The 10,000-nt window shown below is 37.9% G+C and overlaps 1 pseudogene; it reads left to right on the top strand.

Annotated features, from left to right (window-relative positions):
• Nucleotides 1-7,434, top strand: part of LOC107607551 — a 9,205-nt pseudogene extending 1,771 nt beyond the window's left edge.

Raw genomic sequence — 10,000 nt, 5'->3', positions numbered from 1 at the left:
ACCTCTGTAGCTAAAGTTATAGCTGTTTGAGTGCAGAGAGGTCAGGCTGGACAGCTTAGCAATTTCTCCAACTTCTTGCATTCCTTCCACTTTTGCATACTTTCTTCCCATCCTCCAAGCCATTCCGGCCTTATAATATCTGAAAATACTTAACACACATATCAAGGCATCTAATGGTAATAAGAGAGGATTAATAATAAGCAAATATAAGATCAAAGAAGCATGTTTTCAATCAAAGCACATAATTAGGAAGGCAAATGTAAAACCATGCAAATAGTATGAATAAGTGGGTAAAGAGTTGATAAAATCCACTCAATTGAGCACAAGATAAACCATAAAATAGTGGTTTATCAACCTCCCCACACTTAAATATTAGCATGTCCTCATGCTAAGCTCAAGAGAAGCTATAAAGATGAAGAGGAATGATAGAATGTATGAAATGCAACCTATGAAACACAACTACATGCTAAATGCTTTTACTTACTTGGTTAAGAGTAAATAAGTTCTCCAAGAATAAATATGAACTGGATTTCACTAATTCAAATCATGAAAATGAAGTACAAATAGACTTACAAGAAGAAAATAGCTTACGAAAGCAGGGAACAAGGAATTGAGCATCGAACCCTTACTGGTAGTGTATACACTCTAGTCACTCAAGTGTTTAAGGTTCGATTCTCTCAATTTTCTACTAACCTTGCTTTCTAAGGCTTGCTCTTCATCTAACAATCAACATAATTTTAATGCACAGATACATATATCAAGAGGTCTTTTAAGGGTTGTAATGGGGTTAGGGTCAAGGTAGGATTGTATTTGGCCAAGTGGACTAAAATCTGAATCCTTAATTAACCTAAACTTTCCACCTAACTTTAGACAATCCATGTAATCACAATACAAATTCTAACTATCCATCAACCATGTTTTCCACATTATTGCATGCATTCTAATTCTAAGTACCGTACATATGCATTGCTTTCACTTACTTTGGGGCATTTTGTCCCTTTTTTGCTTAATTGCTCTTTTTCTTTTCTTTTTCTCTTTTTCTTCTTCTTCTCAATGCATATGATTAAATTATTGAATGCATGAAAATGTCCTAAACATTTCTTTCACATTCTCATAAAGATATATAACACCCAATTCTTAAACAAAATATTTCCAAACCCACTTTTCCCCACACTTAATTCATGAGCACTCTCACTAGTCTAAGCTAACCAAGGATTCAAATTAAGGACAATATTGTTTTCTGCTTAGAGTTAATGATGTGCTAAAGTAAAGAACAAAGGGGTAAAATAGGCTCAAATTGGTTTGCAAAGGATAATGAAAGGTAAGGCCATATGGGTATGCAAGCTCAGTGAAACAAAGGCCTCAATCATATAAGTGCATACATACATCAAACCATGGAAATATAGAATTAAGCAAGACAAAGATCACAATTTTACAGAGAATAACACACACCAAAAATAAAATATTGGTTGATAAAATGCAACCAATTAAATAGGCTCAAAAATCTCACTGGTTTTGTGTGTTCGAGCTCTAAACCATGTTCCAAAATAATATTTCTTCAAACAAGTGTAAATTTTTTTTTTTCAAATTAGTGAAATGCTCTAAAAGGTTTCTTGAAAAAGAAAGTATTACTTTAACCAAGTGGTAAAATATGAAAAAATCAAACAAATATGTAAATGCAACAACTAATCTACAAAGAAGATTTAAACATTGGTGTTGAGACAAGAAAGTACTAACCCATGGAGATCAGTATCGACCTCCCCACACTTAAAGATTGCACCGTCCTCGGTGCATGCTAAGATGTGCAAGTGGATGGGGGTTGTGGTTCCTCAGCTGGGGCTCTTTTTTTTTTTCTTTCCTTGCTGTTGATTTGGGAATGGCTTTCTCTTTTCCTTTCTTGGTGGCCATCCTGAAAAAGGGAAGAGAAAGTAAATTAAATTCAAAGAGATATATATAGCAAGGAAGAGAACGGAAAAGGTGGTGATGGATGCACATTAAGATATAACTGACATTATCACATGCTCGCGAGTACATGTGAAAAGCCAACAATGGGAAATAGCTAGTGCATGTAAAGACAAGTGAATGCAAGGTGTTTATTGGCATGCCGGCAAAGGGCATGAGTAGCATAGACCAAGCAATACTTTGTAACAAACCATCACGTTTGTATTGATAATTAATTTCAATTAATACAATAGTAAAGGGAGTTTATGAAAAGCAAGCATTCAGAGTAGTAGGATAAAAGATACTGAAAAGCAGTGCACAATGCCATACGAGCGTTTTCACAAACACATAGCATGCATGGTAAATAATCTAATGAAAATAATAAATTAAACATGCAAGCAACCCTTTAAAAATAAATATATATAATTGTCAAATAATTCCTCTAATAATCCACAAGTAAAATATAGAAATAATGACCCAAATAAATTTCTAACACCAATGAAAATAATGCAATGAATGAAAGTATGTAAATAAATTAAAATAAAATAAAAAGAAAAATAAGAGAGATGAGAAGGGAAAGAAGATAAGAAAGGAAGAAAAAAGAAATAAGAAAAGATAAGAAAAATAAGGATTAGAGAAGAAAAGATAAGAAATTTGGCTGATATGGATAATCTGTGCGCCGCTTGTGACGCGGATGCGTAGGTCACGCGGTCGCGTGGCCTGTTTTGTACGATTGGCGCAAGTGTAGCCTCGCGGTCGCACAACTCTCTGTTCGAAACTCTTTTTGCCAAAATTCTGGGTGACGCGATCGCGTGGTCAATGCGATCGCGTGAGTGGCCATCATGGGGATATGACGCGGACGCGTGGGGCACGCGTTCGCGTGGTGAGGCTTGGGCTTCCAGCACGAGTCCAGCCCAACTCCAGCTCAACTTTCGGCCATGCACTCTTTGACGTCGAAATCCAGGTCACGCGGCCGCGTGGGGCACGCAATCGCGTGGGAGGCCAGTATTCCCCTGCGACGCGGACGCGTCAGTGACGCGGTCGCGTGGGACGAATTGTGCCACTGGCACGCCTCCAGCCTCGCTCCAGCGTGACTCTCTGTTCGTTTTTATTTTCTCTTCTCTCCTTGCGATGCGGATGCGTCGCTGATGCGGTCGCGTCGCGTGGCACTTTTTTTTTTTTTTGATAATCTGAAAAAAAAAAATGCAGAATGCAGTGTTAATATGAATGTGATGCAAAACTCCAGGTTCAATATAATAAAATGAAACTCAAAAACAAATAAAACTAAATAAAAATGAAAAAAGAATGATTATACCATGGTGGGTTGTCTCCCACCTAGCACTTTTAGTTAAAGTCCTTAAGTTGGACATTTGGTGAGCTCCCTGTTATGGTGGCTTATGCTTGTATTCATCCAAGAATCTCCACCAATGTTTGTGATTCCAGTAACCTTCGGGGTCCCAAACTAGGCATGTAAAACCCTTGAGCAGCTTCAAAAAGATTCTTAGGCTCCCGGGGTGTTGGATGTCAGAACAGATTCCAGGATCCCAAACCTTGCTTTTACACCCATTTTTGTCGGGATCTGTATTTTTCCAGCCGGGTGATAAGTAATTTGAATTCTCACTGCAGCTACCAAACAGCTTCCTAGACCCATTCAATTGAGCTCTACACCAACCTTTGCGTTTAAACTTAAAGCTTCCAACCATAATGAACCTTGCAGGACAATTCTTACCACTGGCCATCTTCCTCTTACTCTTAATGTCACAAAGAGCTCTAAGTTGACCATCCATCTCCAGTAGCCCATATTCAAGTGGGATTAAAAAGTTATGGGATATGAATTTTACCCACTTGAATGTTGTGAAGGATGATGGCAACTTAGGGGGAGGGGTTTCCAACAACTTTGGCAAGGTAATTTCAAGCTCCACTCCCTTGTGCTCTTCTTTGACATCTTCTACCTCTTGATTAACCTCTACAAAATCTTCAACCATGATCTGCCTTGGAGGTTGTACGCTCTTCTCAACATCAACATCAAATACCGTAGAAGGAGGCTCTGTGACTAGACTTTCCAATAGAGGTACAGCATCTCTTAAGTCTGCAACTACTTCTTCCTTTTTAATAATTGCTGCTTTGTCCAGTTGTTTAAGTATAAAATCGTACGAGGTTTGGGGTGGATCTATGTATGGTTCATTTGGTTCATAAGGTGGTTGGTATGGTGGATGTGGGTTAGGGTCATATGGAGGTGAATGGTGGAAAGAGGCTTGTGAGTATGGTGGTCCAAAGTCATGTTGGGAAAAGGGTTCATAGGCATATGGTGGTGGTTGTTGATAGTCCATTGGAGGTGGTTGTTGCCATGAGGATTGATCAAGTCCTTGTGGCTCCTCCCATCTTTGATTGTTCCAACCTTGATGCCTGTTCTCATTGTAATTTCTTCTTCCTGCAACATAATTGTAACCAGACTCATAGCCAAAGGGGTGAGAGTTCATAGTAGAAAATAAAAATTAAAAAATAAAAATAAATTGAAATTAAAAGGTTATTTAAATTTTGAATTTGAAAATTAAATTTTGAAATTTGAATTTTAAATTTTTGAAATTTAAAATTTGAAATTTGATTTTTGAAATAAGATAAGATAAGATAAAAATTTTAAAAATAAAAATCTGAATTTTTTTTTCGAAAAAATTAATTAAAAATATTTTAAAACAATAAAATGACACCAAATTTCAAATTTTTAGATCAAAACGAAGAAAACAACTAAGAACAGCTTGAAGATCAAGATGAACACTAAGAATAAATTTTTGAAAATTTTTTTTTATAACTAAATAAAAACAAATAACCTCTTAATTTATGGAAAAGCAAAAAGAAAAATAAAAATAAAAACAAATAAACAAGCAAAAATAAAATATTTACAATAACCAATAATAAGGCACACATTTGCAATTCCCCAGCAACGGCGCCATTTTGACGTTAGGATTTTTGCCAGTAAAGAATGTCATAAAAACAGTCGCGTTGTAGATATAGTCTCTAAACCGACAAAAATCCCTTCGTACAAACGTTTTGTTGTCACAAGTAACAAACCCCTTTTTAAAATTGATAACCGAGTATTCAAACCTCGGGTCGTCTTCTCAAGGAATTGCAGGGAGGTATGTTCTTATTATTGGTTATGAGTTTGTAAATTGGGGAAATTTGGAGTTTGGGCAATGGGCACAGGTATATTTTCAAAGCAATAAAAATAAATAAATAACTGTAAACTAAACTCTTGGCAAGTATGAGAACTGGAATTCCTATCCTAGTTATCCTTATCAAGTGTGAAGAGAATTGGGTTTTAATCCCACTTGGTCAGCCTTTATTAAGCAAAAGAAGGTTAAGTGGACTGATTAGCTTGATTCTCAAGTCCTAGTCAATTCCTGTAGAGAGACTAGTGTTAGAGCAATCCTAGCTAAAGCAAAATCTGCCAATTTCAATCACTTGCTGAGTTTGATAACTCAAGTACTACTAATCACTTGACCAAAGCCAAAAGGGAGAAAAATATCTAAATTAAATTAAAAGCATCAATATAAGCAAAGCAATCTTAAATCTGAAAATACCTCGAATTGCATTAAAAAAAGAAATTAAATCTGGCATAGATGTTCATAAATTAAATTGAGAAAATAAATAAAAATAAAGAACCTGGGATTGAGAGTCACTCCTAAAACTAAGAGAAATCCTAAATCCTAATCCTAAGAGAGAGGAGAGAACCTCTCTCTCTAAAAACTATATCTACTCCTAAAATTGTGAATATGAGAGCCTTCCTATCAATGGATGCATTCTCCCACTTTATAGCCTCTAATCTGTGTTTTCTGGGCCGCAAACTGGGTCAAAAACAGTCCAGAATTTGCTGGTTTCGAATTTTGCCACGCTGTTTTTTCGTCACTACGACGCGGCCGCATGGATCACGCGGTCGCGTCGCCTAGCGTCAGGGAAACTATATCATATTATATATCAAATCGAAGCCCCGGACGTTAGCTTTCCAACGCAACTGGAACCGTGTCATTTGGACCTCTGTAGCTAAAGTTATAGCTGTTTGAGTGCAGAGAGGTCAGGCTGGACAGCTTAGCAATTTCTCCAACTTCTTGCATTCCTTCCACTTTTGCATGCTTTCTTCCCATCCTCCAAGCCATTCCTGCCTTATAATATCTGAAAACACTTAACACACATATCAAGGCATCTAATGGTAATAAGAGAGGATTAATAATAAGCAAATATAAGATCAAAGAAGCATGTTTTCAATCAAAGCACATAATTAGGAAGGCAAATGTAAAACCATGCAAATAGTATGAATAAGTGGGTAAAGAGTTGATAAAATCCACTCAATTGAGTACAAGATAAATCATAAAATAGTGGTTTATCATATTCCTTTTTGTAACTACCGAATATTTTGTAACATTGGTGTTTTGCATAACAGGTTTTTCAGACTAAATTTGCAAAGATTGGAGTTGGTAAGAAATTGTGATTATTGACTGTTTATATTCTGTTCATTTTACGTGTACGCTTCATAGGAAGATTTCTAAGACTTATTGAAGGATTTTGAATCTCTAAAATTTTCTTTCTAAAAATGCTAATTTTTACTTTAGCTTTATACTAGCTATCTAAAACAATATTCAAACTTACATTTTTCATTGTTCTTTCTGATACTAAACTGTGCTGAAGAAATGAATTAGATAATAAAGTTGACAACTCTTATTTCATGTCAGCTATTTGTTGGGACTAGTGGTTTTCTGAAGCAGCACGGGCAATGGCGCTTTAAGGTGCAGAGATTTTATTTTATCCCACTGCTATTGGTTCTGAACCACAAGACCAGGGTCTTGACTCTTGTGACCACTGAAAGCGTGTAATGCAAGGACATGCTGGGGCTAATTTGGTAGAATTTTGTACTACTTAACCACCCAAATTTTAATAATTATAAGGCATGCTGATGAGATGCGTATTCTCCCATCTCTCATTTATGTAATATATGCATGCATTCTATGCTTGCAACTATTTCTCTTTACGACTCCTAATCTTGAAGGTAGTTGTCGCATTGAACCTTTAAAACAAAAGAATCCAATACATGCTTTGCTGAATGTAGGAGAAAAGGAAATTTATTTTTTGATAATCTTTTTTCTGCATGTGAAATTGCAATTTTCCAAGGGCTACTATTTTTTTTACTAGATTAATAAATGCAGGTACCTCTTGTAGCTTCAAATAGGATAGGAAAAGAGGTTATTGAGACTGAGCATGGGAATAGTGATATTACATTTTATGGAAATTCCTTTATAGCAGGTAATCCAGCTCTTCTCTTTTCTGCACATAAAATATCCCACTATGAAAATGTTAATCTTTTTAGCAGCAGGCATAGCTTAGACTACTTGTCATTTTTTGGTTTAATCTTCTCTTTGATCAGGACCAACTGGAAAAATAGTTGCAGCTGCGATGATAAACATGAAGCCGTGCGTTCTTGTTGCTCAATTCGATTTAGATTAGATCAAATCCTAGAGACATTGTTTGGGGGGTATTTCGCGACCGGCGCCCGGAGCTATATAAGGTGCTTTTAACACTTGATGGTCTTGAACAGAAAGAAGGAAAAAATAGAATCTGTTATTGAACTACTCAATTGAGGGTTTATATACATGCACTCTAATGAAGTTAACCAAGCCTGTGACTAATTGAGCCCCAATTCTAACTAATTGGTACAGCTAATTTAATTTCTAACTAACTTTAACTTATGCTACTAATCATATATCTAATTGTCCCCCTCAAGTTGGAGCATACATGTTGTATGTTCCTAACTTAGCCATGAGAAACTGAAACTGAGGTGCAGGGAGTGCTTTGGTGAGAATATCCGCAAGTTGATGCTTGCTTGGAACGTGTACCAGCTTGATAATTCCAGAAGCAACTTTCTCTCGAATAAAGTGGTAGTCGATTTCAATATGTTTGGACCTTTCATGTAACGTTGGATTGGTAGACATCTGAATAGCCGATATGTTATCGCAAAAAAACATAGCTGAGTGGACCTCAATGTGCATGAATTTTAGCAAGGCAACGAGCAAAAGGACATCACAAGCAGCATTTGCCAACGCCCGATATTCAGCCTCAGTCGAGCTTCTGAAAACCACATCTTGTTTCTTACTCTTCCACGATATTAGAGAATCACCCAAAAAGGTACAATACCCAGTGGTGGATCGCCTAGTATCTAAGCAGCCACCCCAATTCGCATCAGTGTACATAGTGAGATTGAATTTGGACTTAGAGGAGAAAGGGAGCCCTTGTCCCGGTGCAGCTTTCAAGTAATGAAGGACCTGATGAGTGGCATTCAAATGGGGAAGGCGCGGATCGGACATAAACTGGGCCAATTTTACTACTGCGAAGGTAATGTCTGGTCTGGAAATTGTTAGATATATGAGGCGGCCAATCAGTCTTCTATAGTGGGATGGGTCAGGTACGGGGTCGCCTTCACCAGCTCAAAGTTTCAGATTTGCATCCATAAGTGTGGTGGCAGGCTTACATCCTAAGTAACATATCTCTTCCAATAACGACAATGCATGCTTTCTTTGAGTAAGCGCGATGCCAGCTTTAGAGTGTGCAAGTTCTAAACCCAGAAAAAACTTGAGGTCACCCAAGATTTTGAGCTTGAAAATTGATTGGAGTTTCAGTTTAACGTTGTCAACCATCTCTTGCTTGGGGGCAGCAATGATGATATCATCCACATAAACAATGAGGAACGTAGTCACATCGCCTTCACCCAAAGCAAATAGAGAGTAATCCTGTTTGCATTGTGTGAATCCGTGGCTGAGGAGAGTGTTACAGAATTTGGTAAACCATTGCCGTGAAGCTTGCCTCAGACCATACAAAGACCTTGTGAGCTTGCAAACTAATCCCCCTTTCCATTGAGGATGGCCCAAGGGTAACTCTATGTAAACTTCTTCATCTAATTCGCCGTTGAGAAATGCATTGTTGATATCTAATTGGAGAAGACTCCAATTCTTGACAGCAGTAATGGTGAGGAGAGTCCTGACTGTGGTGATTTTTGCGACCGGGCTAAAGGTATCCCGAAAGTCGATCCTGGCTTGTTGAGTGTAGCCTTTGGCAACGAGGTGTGCCTTATAGCGCTCCAATGTACCATCAGCCTTTAATTTGGCTTTGTACACCCTCCGACACCCGATCGCATGTTTGGCTTTGGGTAATTCAACCAAAACCCAAGTGTTATTGGCTTTGAGAGCATCTAGCTCTTCTTGCATGGTCTGCCGCCACTCTTTGAACTTGACAGCTTGGTGATAGAACTGAGGTTCATGAATGATGTCCAACTGAGCAATGGAGTTGTGATATTTGGAGCTGAGCTTGTGAGTACTAAGGTGGTTAGTGAGAGGATATGGCGTTGAGGTATGGTACACATAGTCATTTAGATATGATGGTGGCCGAGTGTGTTGGGTAGATCGGCGTAGTGGTGGTGGTTGAGGCTGAGTGTTGGGGACGAAGGAAGGAAAGTTTGGAGAATGGGGTGCGGATGTGGAATTGGTGTGAGGCAAAGGTGGTAAATGTGATGGAATAGGATCTAGAACAGGTTTAGGTAGTGCAAAATCATGAAACATATCTGTGTTGGATTGAAGATGAGGGGATTGGCTAAAGGGCATGACGTTATCATGAAATAGAATGTCTCTAGATATGAAGAACTGTTTCGTGCGAAGATTGTAAAGTTTATATCCTTTATAGCCAATAGGATAGCCAATAAAGACAGAGGGATCAGCTCTTGGGCAAAATTTAGTCCTAGAATTGGGAGTAGTTGCTGCATAGGTAAGGCATCCAAAGCTTCTCAAGGAATCATAGTTGGGTGTCTTGCCAAAAAAGAGTTCAAATGGTGACTTAAAATGTAGAAGTTTGCTAGGAGTTCGGTTGATAATGAAGGTAGCAGTGATGATGCATTCACCCCAAAAGGAAATGGGCACTTTGGATTGGAAAAGTAATACTCTTGCAACATTCAAGAGGTGTTGATGCTTGCGTTCCACAACGGCATTCTGTTGCGGACGATAAGGACATGAGAATTGGTGCAAGA

Source organism: Arachis ipaensis, chromosome B07 (assembly GCF_000816755.2).
Source record: "Arachis ipaensis cultivar K30076 chromosome B07, Araip1.1, whole genome shotgun sequence".
Taxonomy (NCBI): Eukaryota; Viridiplantae; Streptophyta; class Magnoliopsida; order Fabales; family Fabaceae; genus Arachis; species Arachis ipaensis.
Note: the sequence above shows the minus strand (reverse complement) of the source record. Positions and strands in the feature narration are given on the sequence as shown.